Consider the following 11,852-nt stretch of genomic DNA (forward strand, 5'->3'; position numbering starts at 1 on the left):
ATTATCATTAATATTATTATAATTAAAACTAGTATTAGTAACCCCTAATTATTATGATTACTATTATTATTATGAACGCGATATAAAAGACGACTAAAAGCTATTAACAAATTGATTAGGAAATAATGAGTATAATTATCATGATGAAATTAAAATATTGAAAGGTATTGATTTAGATAAAAATATCGTTTTCATTAATTTTATCACTATTATTATTAAAAGTATTAATATTAAAACTACCATTTTTACAAAAATTATTATTTATAGGAATATCATTGTTAATATAAAATATCAATATTATTATTATTATTTTAATAAAAATTATCATTTTATCATAATATCATTTTTAGTAAATATGATTATTATTATTATTATTAATAGAATAATAATAATTATTATTACAAAATAATACAACTTTTACTTACTATTATTATTATCGATATTATTTTATCAAATAAATATGTGATACAAACATATTTTACTACGTGTAATAAAATTACATTAATAATACCTATCATATTATTTTTATGATATTAAATGAACTTTATAAATTTTATTACTTAAGATATATAAAAGTATATTTTTATTATATAAATTTTAATATAAAATTTTTATTAATAAATGAATTATGTTATTTACTAAGTCTGTTAAAAATATTTAAAAAGAAATATAAAACGACTATATTTAAACTAAGTAATAATCATGTTTAAATTGTGGAAATCATTTTGGTCAAGATAACTTTTGTTGACTTTTGCATATTAGTCTCGAGCATTAGAATTGTGGTACACTATGACTTGACCTAAATTGTTAGACAGATATTGACCAATATATAAATATATATATACTTAATATAGGTTCGTGAATTCGAGGCCAACCTTGCACTTGTTCAATGACGTCGTATGTATTTTTACTACGAAATACAGTATTGTGAGTTTTATTTGCTCCCTTTTTAAATGCTTTTGCAATATATATTTTTGGGACTGAGAATACATGCGCTGCTTTTATAAATGCTTTACTAAATAGACACAAGTGATCAAAACTACATTCTATGGTTGGATTATCAAATCGAATATGCCCCTTATTAGCTTGGTAGCCTAAGAATTGGAGTTTATGATAATTACCACCAATTGACGCGAATCCTAAAGATAGATCTATTTGGCCCAACAAGCCTCATCTGAGTTTCGGATGCTTTAGTACTTCGATTTATCATGTCCGATGAGAGTCCCGGAATGATGGGGATATTCTATATGCATCCTGTTAAGGTCGGTTACCAGGTGTTCACCATATGAATGAATTTTAATTCACGAGTTACGCGGTTCAATATATGAAATCTTGTGGTCTATTAAAATGATGAAAATGATCGATTATGATAAACTAATGAACTCACCAACCTGTTGGTTGACACTTTAAAGCATGTTTATTCTCAGGATTGAAAGAAATCTTCCGCTGTGCAATTGCTCATTTTAAAGATATTACTTGGAATCATTCATGGCATATTTCAAAAGATGTTGCATTCAAGTCGTTGAGTTCAGTAAAGATTATGATTAAGTAAATGACAGATTTGATCATTTATAGTTGGATATTACGAAGTGGTATGCATGCCTGTCAAATTTCGATGAAATGAAAGTTTGTCTTTTAAAACGAATGCAATGTTTGTAAAATGTATCATATAGAGGTCAAATACCTCACAATGTAATCATATGTTATTGTATTCGTTCTTATGGATTAGGACGGGTCTTTACATGTGGTATCAGAGCGGTGGTCTTAGCTAACCAGGTTTGCATTAGTGTGTCTAACTGATAGTCGTTAGGATGCATTAGTGAGTCTGGACTTCGACTTTAGTTGCATGTCAAAAAGTTTTGCTTATCATATCTTGTCAGAAACCATACTTATCATCTTAAGTCTAAACACGTCTTACTGCATTCATTGCATAGATAGTGTATAGACAAAATTCATATCTTAGCGTATCTGTTAATTCATATCTTAGCGTACCTGTTACTGTAAACTTTACCTGACATATTTCAAAGATTTCTCCGTAATTTATGGAATTTTGGTATTATATATACATAAGTAATTTATGTATTAATGAAAGTCATATAATATTCCTCATATCGAAAAATCATTTCCCTACTCTGTACGAGTTGGAACCTGCAACTAGTTCCAGTTCCTCGGATTCCGATATGGAGTTTCACTCGAGCTCCGAAAGCAGTGTGACCGGAATGGATCAACCAATCAGCCATCATCTATTCTAGATGAATTGGGAATGGGTTCGTAGCCTCCTGAATCATTGGAGACAAGAAGAAGGTGATCCTTTCCATTCACCACATTGTCCTCTTGGCGATGAACCTGAAGCACTTACCGGCGAACCTATCTGAGACACCATTTTCTCTCTCATTTCGAGAGTATCTCGGCATGATTATATACTATCTCACATTCTAGATCTTATTCACCCACTCGTCCGAACCACCAATCATCCCTGTGTAATAGGAGAAGTCAACGACCTTTGCGCTCGGGTAGTAGCTTTGGAGAATATGGTGCAAAGGTTACAAACACCAGCAGCGGCACCAGCAGCATAACCAGTACCACCATCATCAACGCCAATAGTACCATTCCCACTTCCAACCACAACCGCGTTGTAAAGCTCAACTTTATAATCTGTCCCACGAGCACCAATGTCATACGCTCTGTAGATACCAAGGAATATCTATAACAACAAATGATGAAGTTTTGATTCATAACTTCATTGGAGAAACATTATGCGACAATTATGTAGTCTCTAAAGTCTTAGAGATTATCTATTCTAGCCCTAACCATAAATCAGATAAATGAACCAAAATTATAGGAGGAAGAATAGAAATCCTGACAAGAATGGTGCGTGATTTACAAGCTATATTTGTTTTACCAACAGCATTAACAGTACCGTCAGCGTCACCAATCATCAGAATCAGCAGCACCTATAACATCACAAACTCCGTCAGTTCAAGAATCACCGAGGACATCATCACTAATCAACAACGCGTATATTGTATCAACGAGTTATGAAATATTAACTCATTTCCTCTGAAGAAATTATATGTATATTTTATATATTATATATATATATATATATATATATATATATATATATATATATATATATATATATATATATATATATATATATATATATATATATATATATATATATATATATATATATATATATATATATATATATGAATTTTAAGATCAAAATAAATCTTTTTGTACTAAGCTATTATGTATGAAGTGAAAAAGGGTAGATATTACTCGATTAAATTCACATTACTAATATTGTTATAATGTACATCTTTCGTTAACAACTTAACCAGCATTAAGCTACAACCTCTGATTCAATTCAATGAATTCCATTTCATAATAAATCAAGTGTATTATTCAAATATAGGTTTGATATTACACTTTCATCATCGATGTACTCAAAACTTTTCAGATAACATCATTCGTACTCTGCGAAGTTCACAAGAATTCCATGAACACCAACATCATGCATCAAAAAATAACGAAGTATTGATTCATAATTTCAATTTCATTGAAGAAATACTTCGTAAAAGTTATGTAATTTCTAAAGTTTTAGGGATTATTTAATTCTAATTTCAACCGTAAATCAAATGAGTTTAATTTAATATTAACTCATTAAATCTATGTTACATCTGAAGAAAATATACACCTATATATTTTCATAAGGACTTTAATAAAATTTTTGTACAAAATATTAACTGTGAAAATTTTTTGTACAAAATATTAGCTGTGAAAATTTTTTAACGGGTAGGTAATACCATAGAGATATATATAAATTCACAATTAATATGTTACATTCTTCGAATCTGATTCAGCAATCACCAACTATACTCACTACTTTCACAACAATATACATTCTTTTATAAAAATCAAAAACAACCATTCTCATCGAAAATTGATTACATATTCTGATTTTGACGAATCAAAATCCAAGTCAAATTTAACAGAAGACATCACTCTTAGATTCTTACTTCTTTCAAAGCTATACTTTGACTTCAAAACTGTGCTAAAACATCATTTATATTCATAGAACCCAGAAAATATTTGTATCATTCAAAATCGTAGAACATTATATGAAATGTCCCGTTCATATTGATTATAAACGTTCCATATTAATTGATTTCGTCGTGAGGTTTTGACCTCTATATGAGACGTTTTTCAAAGACTGCATTCATTTTTAAAACAACCATAACCTTTATTTTATCGATAAAGGTTTAAAAAGCATTACGTAGATTATCAAATAATGATAATATAAAATATACCGTTTACACACGACCATTACATAATGGTTTACAATAAGAATATATTACATCAAAAATAAGTTTCTTGAATGCAGTTTTTACACAATATCATACAAGCATGGACTCCAAATCTTGTCCTTATTTTATTATGCAATAGCGGAAGCTCTTAATAATCACCTGAGAATAAACATGCTTAAAACGTCAACAAAAATGTTGGTGAGTTATAGGTTTAACCTATATATTATCAAATCATAATAATAGACCATAAGATTTCATTTTTATAACACATCTCATATCAGGCATTTCGCAAACTGCATAGAGATAAAAATCATTCATATGTTGAACACCTGGTAACCGACGTTAACTTAATGCATAAAATATCCCTAAAATAGAACCTCTCATCTGTATAATAATCTCAAAGTACTAAACCATCCATAACCTGAATGGGGGTTATTAAGCCCAATAGATCTATCTTTAGGATACGTGTCAATTAGGGGTCATTTCCCTAATTCTTAGGTTACCAGACTTGAAGGGCGATATTCGATTTAATAATCCAACCATAGAATGTAGTTTTACGTACTTGTGTCTATTTTGTAAAACATTTATAAAGCTGCATGTATTCTCATCCCAAAAAAAAAATATTAGATTGTAAAAGTGAGACTATAACTCACTTTCACAGATTTTTACTTTGCCGGAAGTAAGACTTGGCCACTGGTCGATTCACGAACCTATATCAAATATGTACATATATATCAAAGTATGATAAAAGTATATTCACCACATTTATTACATTTTAATGATTTAAGTTTGTTAAGTTAGCAGTCCTCGTTAGTAACCTACAACTAGTTGTTCACAGTTAGATGTATAGAAATAAATCAATATATATTATCTTGAATCAATCCACGACCCAGTGTATACACGTCTCAGGCTAGATCACAACTCAAAGTATATATATTTTTGGAATCAACCTCAACCCTGTATAGCGAACTCGAACATTACAACATATAGAGTGTATATGGTTGTTCCAAATAATATATATAGATGGGTCGATATGATATGTCAAAACATTGTATACGTGTTTATGGTATCCCAAGATTACATAATATATATTAGAATACATGTATAATACAATATAAGTTAGCTAGGATATGATTAGTGTAGATTTGTTATAAAATTTTCGTAGCTACAACAAGTAAAATTTTCCAATTTTGTTTTACCCATAACTTCTTCGTTTTAAATCCGTTTTGAGTGATTCAAGTTGCTATGGTTTCAAAATGAACCGTAATTTATGAAACTAAACAGAAAAAGTATAAGTTTATAGTCAGAAATACAGCTTACAAGTCATTTACTAAAGAGGAAGTCATTTCCGTCGTAAGAACGACATCTTGATGACCATTTTGAAAAACATACTTCCACTTTGAGTTTAACCATGATTTTTGGATATAGTTTCATGTTCATAATAAAAATCATTTTCCCAGAAGAACAACTTTTAAATCAAATTTTATCATAGTTTTTAATTATCAAACCCAAAACAGCCCGCGGTGTAACTACGACGGCGTATGTTCGGTTTTACGGTGTTCTTCGTGTTTCCGAGTTTTAAATCATTAAGTTAGCATATCATATAGATATAGAACATGTGTTTAGTTGATTTTAAAAGTCAATTTAGAAGGATTAACTTTATTTTCGAACAAGTTTAGAATTAACTAAACTATGTTCTAGTGATTACAAGTTTAAATCTTCGAATAAGATAGCTTTATATGTATGAATCGAATGATGTTATGAATATCATTACCACCTTAAGTTTAGTAGGTAAACCTACTGGAAGTGACAAGAAATGATCTAGCTTCAAAAGATTCTTGGATGGCTTGAAAGTTCTTAAAGTAGAATCATGACACGAAAACAAGTTCAAGTAAGATTTCTGCTCGAATTAAGATTGTTATAGTTATAGAAATTGAATCAAAGTTTGAATATGAGTATTAACTTGAATTAGAGAGATAACCTACTATAAGTAACAAAGGTTTCTTGATCTTGGATGATTAATTGGAATGGATTAGAAAGCTTGGAATAATCTTGCAAACTTGAAAGTGTTCTTGGTTTTATGAAACAAGAACTTATAGAATATACGAAGAACACTTAGAACTTGAAGATAGAACTTGAGAGAGATTAATTAGAAGAAAATTGAAGAATGAAAGTATTTGTAGGTGTTTTTGGTCATTGGCATATGGATTAGATATAAAGGATGTGTAAGTTTGTTTTCATGTAAATAGTTCATGAATGATTTATAATATTTTTTGTAATTTTGTGAGATATTTCATGCTAGTTGTCAAATTATGGTTCCCACATATTTAATGACTCACATGGACTGCTAAGGAGCTGATCATTGAAGTGTATATACCAATAGTATATACATCTAGAAGCTGTGTATTGTACGAGTACGAATACGGGTGCATACGAGTAGAATTATAAGCATTTTTGTTAAGTAGAAGTACTTTGATATGTGTTTTAAAGTCTTTCAAAAGTGTACTAATACATCTAAATACACTACATGTATATACATTTTAACTGAGTTGTTAAGTCATCGTTAGTCGTTACATGTAAGTGTTGTTTTGAAACCTTTAAGTTAACGATCTTGTTAAATGTAATTAATTCATTGTTATTATACTTAAATTAGATGTTAAATTGTTATGTTAACATGATAACATAGTGTATGAATATATCTTAACATCATATATATATGTTAAAATACTATTACAACGATAATCGTTACGTATATATATTGTTTCAAAATTCTTAAGTTAGTAGTCTTGTTTTACATATGTAGTTCATTGTTAATATACTTAATGATATATATAATTATCATTTTATCATGTTAAATATAGTGTAACAATATCTTAATATGATACATATGTATTTAGTAAGACGTTGTTATAACGATAATCGTTATATATATCGTTTCGAGTTTCTTAACTTAGTAGTCTCATTTTTATGTATATAACTCATTGTTAATATACCTAGTGATATACTTACTTATCATAATATCATGTTAACTATATATATATATATATATATATATATATATATATATATATATATATATATATATATATATATATATCCATATATATATCATCATATAGTTTTTACAAGTTTTAACGTTCGTGAATCGCCGATCAACTTGGGTGGTCAATTGTCTACATGACACTCATTTTAAATAATCAAGTCCTAACAAGTTTGATTGCTTAACATGTTGGAAACATTTAATCATGTAAATATCAATTTCATTTAATATATAAACATGGAAAAGTTCGGGTCACTACAGTACCTACCCGTTAAATAAATTTCGTCCCGAAATTTTAAGCTGTAGAAGGTGTTGACGAATCATCTGGAAATAGGTGCGGGTATTTCTTCTTCATCTGATCTTCACGCTCCCAGGTGAACTCAGGTCCTCTACGAGCATTCCATCGAACCTTAACAATTGGTATCTTGTTTTGCTTAAGTCTTTTAACCTCACGATCCATTATTTCGACGGGTTCTTCAATAAATTGAAGTTTTTCGTTGATTTGGATTTCGTCTAATGGAATAGTGAGATCTTCTTTAGCAAAATATTTCTTCAAATTCGAGACATGGAAAGTGTTATGTACAGTCGCGAGTTGTTGAGGTAACTCAAGTTGGTAATCTACTGGTCCGACACGATCTATAATCTTGAATGGTCTAATGTACCTTGGATTTAGTTTCCCCCGTTTATCAAATCGAACAACGCCTTTCCAAGGTGAAACCTTAAGCATGACCATCTCTCCAATCTCAAATTCTATATCTTTTCTTTTACTGTCCGCGTAGCTCTTTTGTCGACTCTGGGCGGTTTTCAATCGTTGTTGAATTTGAATGATTTTCTAGGAAGTTTCTTGTATTATCTCCGGACCTGTAATCTGTCTATCCCCCACTTCACTCTAACAAATCAGAGACCTGCACTTTCTACCATAAAGTGCTTCAAACGGCGCCATCTCAATACTCGAATGGTAACTGTTATTGTAGGAAAATTCTGCTAAAAGTAGGTGTCGATCCCAACTGTTTTCGAAATCAATAACACATGCTCGTAGCATGTCTTCAAGGGTCTGTATCGTCCTTTCACTTTGCCCATCAGTTTGTCGATGATAAGCAGTACTCATGTCTAGACGAGTCCCCAATGCTTGTTGCAGTGTCTGCCAAAACCTTGAAACAAATCTACCATCCCTATCAGAGATAATAGAGATTGGTATTCCATGTCTGGAGATAACTTCCTTTAAATATAATCGCGCCAACTTCTCCATTTTATCATCTTCTCTCATTGGCAGAAAGTGTGCTGATTTGGTAAGACGATCGACTATTACCCAAATAGTATCATAACCACTTGCAGTTCTTGGCAATTTAGTAATGAAATCTATGGTAATATTTTCCCATTTCCATTCTGGGATTTTAGGTTGTTGGAGTAGACCTGATGGTTTCTGATGTTCAGCTTTGACCTTAGAACACGTCAAACATTCTCCTACATATCTCGCAATATCAGCTTTCATACCCGGTCACCAAAAATGTTTCTTGAGGTCCTTGTACATCTTTCCCACTCCGGAATGTATTGAGTATCTGGTTTTATGTGCTTCCCCAAGTACCATTTTTCTCACATCTCCAAACTTTGGTACCCAAATTCTTTTGGCTCTATACCGGGTTCCGTCTTCTCAAATATTAAGGTGTTTCTCCGATCCTTTGGGTATTTCATTCTTCAAATTCCCTTCTTTTACGACACCCTGATGCGCCTCCTTTATTTGAGTAGTAAGGTTAGTACAAATAATTATATTCATAGCTTTTACCCGCATAGGTTCTCTGTCCTTTCTACTCAAAGCGTCTGCTACCACATTCGCCTTCCCCGGATGGTAACGAATCTCGAAATCGTAATCATTCAATAACTCAATCCACCTACGCTACCTCATGTTTAGTTGTTTCTGATTAAATATGTGTTGGAGACTTTTGTGATCGGTATATATAATACTTTTGACCCCATATAAGTAGTGCCTCCAAGTCTTTAAAGCAAAAACAACCGCGCCTAATTTTAAATCATGCGTCGTATAATTCTGCTCGTGAATCTTCAATTGTCTAGATGCATAAGCAATTACTTTCGTTCGTTGCATTAATACACATCCGAGACCTTGCTTTGACAATATAGGTGCCGTAGTTAACTTTTCCTTCAATAATTAAAACGCTTTCTCCTGCTCATCCTTCCATTCAAACTTCTTCCCTTTATGCGTTAATGCAGTCAAGGGTTTTTACTATTTTGGGAAAATCTTGGATGAATCTTCTGTAGTAACCAGCCAGTCCTAAAAATTGGCGTATATGCTTCGGAGATTTCGGGGTTTCCCACTTTTCAATAGTTTCAATCTTTGCCGGATCCACCTGAATACCTTCTTTGTTCACTATGTGACCGAGGAATTGAACTTCTTCCAACCAAAATGCACACTTTGAAAACTTAGAGTACAGTTTTTCTTTCCTCAATAACTCTAGCACTTTTCTCAAATGTTCTTCGTGCTCGTGATCATTCTTTGAGTAGATAAGTATGTCATCGATGAAGGCAATGACAAACTTGTCAAGATATGGTCCACACACTCGGTTCATGAGGTCCATGAACACAGCTGGTGCGTTAGTTAAACCAAACGGCATAACCATAAACTGACGTAAATCAATCTTCGAATAAATTGACGAACCTTGTAGTTGATCAAATAAGTCGTCAATTCTCGGTAGTGGGTAACGGTTCTTGATGGTAAGTTTGTTCAACTCTCGGTAGTCGATACACAACCTGAATGTACCATCTTTCTTCTTGACAAACAAAACAGGAGCTCCCCATGGTGATGTGCTTGGTCGAATGAAACCACGCTCTAAGAGTTCTTGTAATTGGCTTTGGAGTTCCTTCATTTCGGGGGGTGCGAGTGTGGCGACCCCGACAAATCGTCAATTGATGGCGCCGTCTACGTAGGTCCCATTACACGGTCATAGGTCTTTAAAACAGACGTTTGACCAAAGATATGTCGCATTCATTTCAAAGTAAAGATTGTTTCAAAGTTTACAAGAATTGTTCAACCAAAAGTTTCGTTACAAAGTTATGAGTACAAGTGAAACCTATGCGACACAGTTTTAAAGAAAGTCAAAAGACGCTCCAAGTAATGCATATATACTCGACATCCAATGCAAGTATCAAATAATGAGCGGAAGCATGTTTCACATATCGTTCAAAGACCTGAGAAAAACATAGAAATCTGTCAACGAAAAACGTTGGTGAAATCATAGGTTTAAGTAAGTATTTGAGTAAGTAAAGTAAGCCGAACCACAAGATTTGCAAAGTTGAAATAATAGTAAATACATTCTAAAAGTTAATATTCACGAGCACCCAATTATCAATGCTTAACATTCCTTCCATAGAACCCCATCACAATTGTGTTAGAACATACACTGTTTCTCGAAAATATATTTCATTCGTAAACGGTAGCGAACCGTTTGAATGAGGGTTTGTCAAACCCATATGGCCATATAACATAAGTTCTCGCTTACACCTGGCAAGTGTAACTAATGATAATCGAATTGAGGATCTTTGTTCAAACTCGTATGTAGAATGTTTGTTTTCCTGTACTTGTGTTCACTTAGTAAAAAGAACGTTTATGTTTTCTCATCCCAAATGTAAGTTCAAAAAGAGTAAAAGTAGGACTATGATCTCACCTTGAGTGCAAGAGTAATAAGGTACTTCAACAAGTAGACGCGTGCAAAGACGAAGCTAGTCTTGACCTAAACAAATAAGTTGTATCAATAACGATAGTCACTATTGGTCAAAGTTGTTCAATTAGTCCTATGGCTCGTTACGACTCGATTATATAGCATGTGAACCAAATTCTCAAGTTTCATACAAGATACAAGTATACAAACAAGTTAGGAAGGTTGCATAATCATTTGGTTAAGTTTGACAAAAAGTCAAACTTTAGTCGGGTCAAGTCAACGAAAAAGTCAACATGTTCGGGTCGGGTCCCGAACTATTTTTTTGAGGTTAGGAGTCATATATAAGCATGTTAGAACAAGTTACATGTGAATCGGAGGTCTATAGCATGCCAAACATTTTTCGTTTATTGGACATGGAGGTCAGAACCTGGACACGGCTTATGCCGCGCCGCGGCTCCCAGTTGTCGCGCCGCGACAATACACGGGAGCTGGTACCTGGCCAGTTTCAGTTTTTCTAAGTCCAAATCAATACTCAAACAAACACAAAACACAAATCGTAAACACTTAGAACTCGTATCTTTTATCGTTGGAAAGCTCTTTTGACAAGGAACATAACTAAACATGTTTCATCAAACAAAACATCATTTTCAATAACCGATTTCTCATCATGTGATCATTTAAAGTCCATTTTCAAGTTTCAAGTTCACAAGATGCCTTTTAAGTTTCTGGAATCCAATTCACACATAAGATATGCCGTTTTGAAGGTAATGAAACATGCATCATAACTAAACACTTACAATTAACATTTCATGGCATTCAAGCATC

Source organism: Rutidosis leptorrhynchoides, chromosome 2 (assembly GCF_046630445.1).
Source record: "Rutidosis leptorrhynchoides isolate AG116_Rl617_1_P2 chromosome 2, CSIRO_AGI_Rlap_v1, whole genome shotgun sequence".
In the NCBI taxonomy this organism is placed as follows: domain Eukaryota; kingdom Viridiplantae; phylum Streptophyta; class Magnoliopsida; order Asterales; family Asteraceae; genus Rutidosis; species Rutidosis leptorrhynchoides.